The following is an 8,577-nucleotide window of genomic DNA, read 5'->3' as shown; positions in this document are numbered from 1 at the left end:
TTTTCAGAGTGGTTTGCGTTTTTCCTATACTTAACATTGAGGCAGAAACTCCTCCGCAATCCAAAAAATGCCTCACCCCGGGAGTATGCTTTTCTGCAATACGCCTCCCGCTCTGGTGTGCACCACCCCATTGAGATACATTGACCAAGCGGATCCGCAGCCGCAAGCGGATCTGAAAACGCTGAAAAAGCCGCTCGGTGTGCACCAGCCCTAAAAATGTAATATGTAACATGTAGCACTTTGCTGAGCGGAAAGCTGACAAGTCGCACTGATATGAACTATCCCATAGGGATTCATTGCCCAACCGTTTTTAGGGTGAGTTTTTAAAATCGCTGGTGCTGAAAAAAATGCACAAAACACCCTAGGTGTGAACGAGCTCTTATTGAGTTCTAAATTCAGAGCAAACTTCTACATGTAGCACATGACTGAAATGAAGATTTCACTGGCATTAGTAGTGCCTCTTGATTTGGCATTGACATACTATACAGAAAAATCTTTTTATAGTAAACTCTGATATAGGTTGTATATTCATACAGGTGCATGGCCAGGACCTGGGGACTGAATTTACTATAACCAACCCTGATGCAGTAACACTTGTGCTATAGTATAAACTATGTGGCCAGGTCCCTTGGAGTTACTATAAGGGGATTCTTCTGTAGTAGCCTAAATATTTTCTCCTTCTCTGAAATTTGGGGAATTTCTATCATCTCCCACCACATGGGTACATGCATGGAAAAACATCTCAAACTATGAATACATGGCGCCATCTAGTGGTGTGCCTTAGTATTTCATTCAGAAAAGAAATGCAGTGTACTAAGCTATGGAGAAACACTTGAAACACTGTAGTGGTAAAGATGGTCAGTAGAAAATAGTCTTAAATACAATGTGAATAAGTCAGAGGGTGGGTGAGCCCACAAAACTCAATTTGTTACCCAATCTGAGATTGTTTTGTAAATAATTCTGGCAATCTTGGCATTGGCCCAAATTATATTTGTTAGTACTGGGTAGACAGTGATAGAAAAAAAAAAGTGGTACAGACAAAATCTAATGCAAAATAATCAAATATGGCTTCTCAGAAATATAAGCTGCAATATGTAAACAATTCAATCTGGCACTGTCTGCTGAGTACTTTCCTGGAAGCAGGGGCACCTCTAGGCATAGGCAGTACAGGCCATTGCCTGGATTGCCATTGGTCCTGGGGGCGCCATGTTGCTAGATTAAACCATGCCCCTAACTAAGCCCCACCCCCACAGGTGTTCTATTACTTGCTTCTGCTGCATCTGCTTAGCATAAATTGCAGGCAGCTGCCACCTCTGTGCCTTGTGCATCCTTCTTCCCCCCTTTTTGCCTCCTGTCTCCTTGTGCCTCCTCCAGTCCCTTGTGCCATGTCTGACGCCCTGTTTGTCCTTCTGTCTCCCTTTGTGCCTCATTCAGTCCCCCTGTGCCACCTCTGCCTTCTTCAATGCCTCCTTCACCTTTATTTGTCCTCTTGTGCTACCTCTGCACGACCTTCAGTCCCACTCTGCCTCCCTCTGTCCTGTGCCTCTTTCTGTATCACTTTGTGCCTCCTGTCTCCATGTGCCACCTCTGTCCCCTGTGCCTTCCTATATCTCTCTGTGCCCCTTTTTGCCTTCTGTGCCCCTGTGGCTCTTTATGTCCCCCCTCTGCCTCCTTACATCCCTCTTTGCCATCTTCTGTCCCCCTTTCTGCATACTTCTGCCCCCCAGGTGCTTTTTTTCTGTCCCCCCATTATGCCTCCTTCTGTCCCGTGTGCCTCTTTCAGTCCCCCTGTGCCTCCTTTTGTCCTTTTTCAATCTGTCCCTATTTTGCCGCCTCCTGCCCCACTTTATGCCTCTCTGTCCCCCCTGTGTGCCTCATTCAATCCTTTTGTGCCTCCTTCTGGCCCTCATGCCTTTTTCTGACCCCTGTGCCTCCCTATGTGCCCATTTCCTTACATATATTTTCTGGTGAAACACTGCCGCAATAAGTTTAATTTCTGGTGAAACACTGCCACACTACAATTATTTTCTGGTGAAACATTACCGCATTACGGTTATTTCCTGGTGAAACGCTGCTGCATTACAATTATTTTTATGGGGGCGGTGTGCGTCACAGGTTTTCTCGCCAGGAGTGACAAAATGGCTAGAGGTGCCCCTGCCTGGAAACTGAAATGAAGGTCTTACAACTCCCATTTACAAGAGTGAAGATCGCTAAGACCTAGCCAAATACAGAGGGATCTGTATGAGCAGCACACTGGGAAAACTGTCCAGCAGCATTTTGAATTAGGCCTGGTGCACACCGAGTGGTTTTTGAAGGTTTTTAGCAAACCACAAATGTGGGTCCTGCAGCACTTTTGCGGTTTGCAGAAGCATTTCTGCCTCAATGTTAAGTATAGGAAAAGGGCAAACTGCTCTGAAAACCATATATACAGTGGAGGAAATAATTATTTGACCCCCTCACTGATTTTGTAAGTTTGTCCAATGACAAAGAAATGAAAAGTCTTAGAACAGTATCATTTCAATGGTAGGTTTATTTTAACAGTGGCAGATAGCACATCAAAAGGAAAATCGAAAAAATAACCTTAAATAAAAGATAGCAACTGATTTGCATTACATTGAGTGAAATAAGTTTTTGAACCCTCTAACAATAAAAGACTTAATACTTAGTGGAAAAACCCTTGTTTGCAAGCACAGAGGTCAAACGTTTCTTGTAATTGATGACCAAGTTTGCACACATTTTAGGAGGAATGTTGGTCCACTCCTCTTTTCAGATCATCTCTAAATCCCTAAGGTTTCGAGGCTGTCTTTGTGCAACTCTGAGCTTGAGCTCCTGCCATAGGTTTTCTATTGGATTAAGGTCCGGAGACTGACTAGGCCACTCCATGACCTTAACCACTTGATGACCCACCCTTTACCCCCCCCCCCCCCCCCCCCCCCAAGGACCAGCGCTGTTTTTAGTGATCTGTGCTGGGTGGGCTCTACAGCCCCCAGCACAGATCAGGGTGCAGGCAGAGAGATCAGATCGCCCCCCTTTTTTCCCCACTATGGGGATGATGTGCAGGGGGGGTCTGATATCTTCTGCCTGCGTGTGGCTGGCTGGGGGGGCACCTCAAAGCCCCCCTCCGCGGCGAAATTCCCCCCTCCCTCTCCTACCTGCTGCCCCCCCGGTGATCGAGGCTGCACAGGACGCTATCCGTCCTGTGCAGCCAGTGACAGGACGTCCCCTGTCACATGGCGGCGATCCCCGGCCGCTGATTGGCCGGGGATCGCCGATCTGCCTTACGGCGCTGCTGCGCAGCAGCGCCGTACAAATGTAAACAAAGCGGATTATTTCCGCTTGTGTTTACATTTAGCCTGCGAGCCGCCATCGGTGGCCCGCAGGCTATTCACGGAGCCCCCCGCCGTGATTTGACAGGAAGCAGCCGCTCGCGCGAGCGGCTGCTTCCTGATTAATCAGCCTGCAGCTGGCGACGCAGTACTGCATCGCTGGTCCTGCAGCTGACACTTTGCCGACGCGCGGTATGAGTGCGCGGTCGGCAAGTGGTTAATGTGCTTCTTCTTGAGCCACTCTTTTGTTGCCTTTGCTGTATGTTTTGGGTCATTGTAGTGCTGTAACACCCATCCATGACCCATTTTCAGTTTCCTGGCAGAGGGAAGGAGGTTGTCGTTCAAGATTTCACGATACATGGCTCCGTCCATTTTCCCGTTAATGCGATTAAGTTGTCCTGTGCCCTTAGCAGAAAAACACCCCCAAAGCAAAATGTTTCCACCCCCATGCTTGACGGTGGGGACGGTGTTTTGGGGGTCATAGGCAGCATTTTTCTTCCTCCAAACACAGCGAGTTGAGTTAATGCCAAAGAGCTCTATTTTGGTCTCATCAGACCACAGCACCTTCTCCCAGTCACTCACAGAATCATTCAGGTGTTCATTGGCAAACTTCAGACGGGCCTGCACATGTGCCTTCTTGAGCAGGGGGACCTTGCGAGCCCTGCAGGATTTTAATCCATTGCGGTGTAATGTGTTTCCAATGGTTTTCTTGGTGACTGTGGTCCCTGCTAATTTGAGGTCATTCACTAACTCCTCCCATGTAGTTCTAGGATGCTTTTTCACCTTTCTCAGAACCATTGACACCCCACGAGGTGAGATCTTGCGTGGAGCCCCAGAGCGAGGTCGATTGATGGTCATTTTGTGCTCCTTCCATTTTCGAACAATTGCACCAACAGTTGTCACCTTCTCTCCCAGCTTCTTGCTAATGGTTTTGTAGCCCATTCCAGCCTTGTGCAGGTCTACAATTTTGTCTCTGACATCCTTGGACAGCTCTTTGGTCTTTCCCATGTTGGAGAGTTTGGAGTCTGCTTGCTTGATTGATTGATTCTGTGGACAGGTGTCTTTTATACAGATGACTAGTTAAGACAGGTGTCCTTAATGAGGGTGACTAATTGAGTAGAAGTGTCTAACCACTCTGTGGGAGCCAGAACTCTTAATGGTTGGTAGGGGTTCAAAAACTTATTTCACTCAATGAAATGCAAATCAGTTGCTATCTTTTATTTAACCTCTTGAGGACTGCAGGGCTAAACCCCCCTAGTGACCAGGCATTTTTTAGCTAAAATGGCCACTGCAGCTTTAAGGCCAAGCTGCAGGGCCGCATAACTCAGCACACAAGTGATTCCCCCCCCTTTTCTCCCCACCAACAGAGCTCTCTGTTGGTGGGGTCTGATCGCTCCCCCCATGTTTATTTTTTTTTTAATAAATATTATTGTTTGTTGTTTTTTTTAAAAAAAACCCTGTTTCTTTAACTCCCTTCCCTCCCTCCTCACAGCCGGCCAAATATGGCGATCGGCTGTCATAGGCTTCTGCCTATGAGAGCCGATCGCTCTCTTGTCCCCCATGGGGACAGCCGTGTCACACGGCTGACCCCAGTGCAGCGCTGCTGCTGATCGCAGCGCTGCACAAAGTAAATAGACGGCGATCACGCCGTCTACCGGTCTCCCGAGCGGCAATAGCCGCTCGGAGACTGAAGGCGGGGCGGAGCTCCGCCCCCCAAGCAGGAGATGCGCGCGCAGCCTGCGCGCGATCTCCTGCAAAACAGAGCCCCAGGACTTTACGCCAATTGGCGTTAGGCAGTCCTGGGGCTGCCGCCGCGGCCACGCCTACTGGCGTGACGCGGTCGGCAAGAAGTTAAGGTTATTTTTTCGATTTTCCTTTTGATGTGCTATCTGCCACTGTTAAAATAAACCTACCATTGAAATGATACTGTTCTGAGAGATTTCATTTCTTTGTCATTGGACAAACTTACAAAATCAGTGAGGGGTCAAATATTTATTTCCTCCACTGTATATAATCTGCTCCAGAAACCGCTAGGCATGTTTAGGAAACCTCTCTAAACATGCCTAGAGTCGCTGAGAAAATTACTTCAAAAACCTCTAGCGTTTTGAGGATCAATTAGCGGTTTTGGTGTGCACTGAGCCTAAGAAAGTCCTTACCTTTCTCACCCAGCACAATATTCTCAGGAAAAGCCAAGCAGGATTTGTACCACCAGACATGTTCTAGGTAGGGCTGCTCAAATCCAGATCCGGGAGGCACCCAGATAGTTGCTATCTGGATATCTCCCAGTAAACCTATGCGAGCGGGAGGGGGGGAGGGTCAAGCTTACTTCTCAGACATCTTCTTAGTCTGTCCCTGGCACCTCCTACGATGCGGTCCACACGCATCACGTGACTACAAACCCTTCCTCCAACCCGGAAGGCGGAAGTGTTTGTAGTCACGTGGCCGCCGCGTGGAACGCATCGTAGGAGGTGCCAGGGACAGACAAAGAGGACATCAGACAGGTAAGCTTGCCCAACCCGCACAGGTTTACTGGGAGATATCCGGATAGAAACTATCCGAGTGTCTCCTGGATCTGGATTTGAGCAACCCTAGTTCTAGGGTTAGGCAGATAGACAGCTTCTAATGTCAAGCAGTGATGGTGAGATTCTAGTTGCAGGCATCTAGTGATCAGTAAAGTGTAAGGACTCTCACCTACTACCAGCCACTAAAATATGTATGTAATGGGCTGACAAGCTGCAGTGGGTGGTAAGCAGTTTCTTACAGTGCATGTCTGATTTTATTTTTTTTATAGAAAATTACAATTTTTTTAATAAAAAAAAAAAGCAATTGCAGCAGCAATGAGACACCACCAAAAGAATGCTAGATTAGTGGGAAGAAATGGAGGTAAATTAATTTGGGTGTTAAGTTGTACTGATCTGTTAAAACGCATGTATGGGCAACTTCAGAGAAGTGACCAGAAATGATTAACCACTTGAGGACCTAGGGCTTTACCCCCCTTAAGGACCGGCCACTTTTTTTCCATTCAGACCACTGCAGCTTTCACGGTTTATTGCTCGCTCATACAACCTACCACCTAAATGAATTTTGGCTCCTTTTCTTGTCACTAATAAAGCTTTCTTTTGATGCTATTTGATTGCTCCTGCGATTTTTACTTTTTATTATATTCATCAAAAAAGACATGAATTTTGGCAAAAAAATGATTTTTTTAACTTTCTGTGCTGACAGTTTTCAAATAAAGTAAAATTTCTGTATACATGCAGCGCGAAAAATGTGGACAAACATGTTTTTGATAAAAAAAAAAACCATTCAGTGTATATTTATTGGTTTGGGTAAAAGTTATAGCGTTTACAAACTATGGTGCCAAAAGTGAATTTTCCCATTTTCAAGCATCTCTGACTTTTCTGACCCCCTGTCATGTTTCATGAGGGGCTAGAATTCCAGGATAGTATAAATACCCCCCAAATGACCCCATTTTGGAAAGAAGACATCCCAAAGTATTCACTGAGAGGCATAGTGAGTTCATAGAAGATATTATTTTTTGTCACAAGTAAGCGGAAAATGACACTTTGTGAGGAAAAAAAAAAAAAAAAAAAGTTTCCATTTCTTCTAACTTGCGACAAAAAAAAATGAAATCTGCCACGGACTCACCATGCCCCTCTCTGAATACCTTGAAGGGTCTACTTTCCAAAATGGGATCAATTGTGGGGTGTGTTTACTGTCCTGACATTTTGGGGGGTGCTAAATTGTAAGCACCCCTGTAAAGCCTAAAGGTGCTCATTGGACTTTGGACCCCTTAGCGCAGTTAGGCTGCAAAAAAGTGCCACACATGTGGTATTGCCGTACTCAGGAGAAGTAGTATAATGTGTTTTGGGGTGTATTTTTACACATACCCATGCTGGGTGGGAGAAATATCTCTGTAAATGACAATTTGTTAATTTTTTTTACACACAATTGTCCATTTACAGAGATATTTCTCCCACTCAGCATGGGTATGTGTAAAAATACACCACAAAACACATTATACTACTTCTCCTGAGTACGGCGATACCACATGTGTGGCACTTTTTTGCACCCTAACTGCGCTAAAGGGCCCAAAGTCCAATGAGTACCTTTAGGATTTCACAGGTCATTTTGAGAAATTTCGTTTCAAGACTACTCCTCACGGTTTAGGGCCCCTAAAATGCCAGGGCAGTATAGGAACCCCACAAATGACCCCATTTTAGAAAGAAGACACCCCAAGGTATTCCGTTAGTAGTATGGCGAGTTCATAGAAGATTTTATTTTTTGTCACAAGTTAGCGGAAAATGACACTTTGTGAAAAAACACAATTAAAATCAATTTCCGCTAACTTTTGACAAAAAATAAAATCTTCTATGAACTCACCATACTCCTAACGGAATACCTTGGGGTGTCTTCTTTCTAAAATGGGGTCATTTGTGGGGTTCCTATACTGCCCTGGCATTTTAGGGGCCCTAAACCGTGAGGAGTAGTCTTGAAACCAAATGTCGCAAAATGACCTGTGAAATCCTAAAGGTACTCATTGGACTTTGGGCCCTTTAGCGCAGTTAGGGTGCAAAAAAGTGCCACACATGTGGTATCGCCATACTCGGGAGAAGTAGTACAATGTGTTTTGGGGTGTATTTTTACACATACCCATGCTGGGTGGGAGAAATACCTCTGTAAATGGACAATTGTGTGTAAAAAAAATCAAAAGATTGTCATTTACAGAGGTATTTCTCCCACCCAGCATGGGTATGTGTAAAAATACACCCCAAAACACATTGTACTACTTCTCCCGAGTACGGCGATACCACATGTGTGGCACTTTTTTGCACCCTAACTGCACTAAGGGGCCCAAAGTCCAATGAGTACCTTTAGGATTTCACAGGTCATTTTTGTTTCAAGACTACTCCTCACGGTTTAGGGCCCCTAAAATGCCAGGGCAGTATAGGAACCCCACTAATGACCCCATTTTAGAAAGAAGACACCCCAAGGTATTCCGTTAGGAGTATGGTGAGTTCATAGAAGTTTTTATTTTTTTGTCACAAGTTAGCGGAAATTGATTTTAATAGTTTTTTTTCACAAAGTGTCATTTTCCGCTAACTTGTGACAAAAAATAAAATCTTCTATGAACTCACCATACTCCGTACGGAATACCTTTGGGTGTCTTCTTTCTAGAATGGGGTCATTTGTGGGGTTCCTATACTGCCCTGGCATTTTAGGGGCCCTAAACCGTGAGGAGTAGTCTTGA

This window comes from Hyperolius riggenbachi, chromosome 2 (assembly GCF_040937935.1).
Source record: "Hyperolius riggenbachi isolate aHypRig1 chromosome 2, aHypRig1.pri, whole genome shotgun sequence".
Lineage (NCBI taxonomy): Eukaryota > Metazoa > Chordata > Amphibia > Anura > Hyperoliidae > Hyperolius > Hyperolius riggenbachi.
This window is presented reverse-complemented; position numbering follows the sequence as displayed.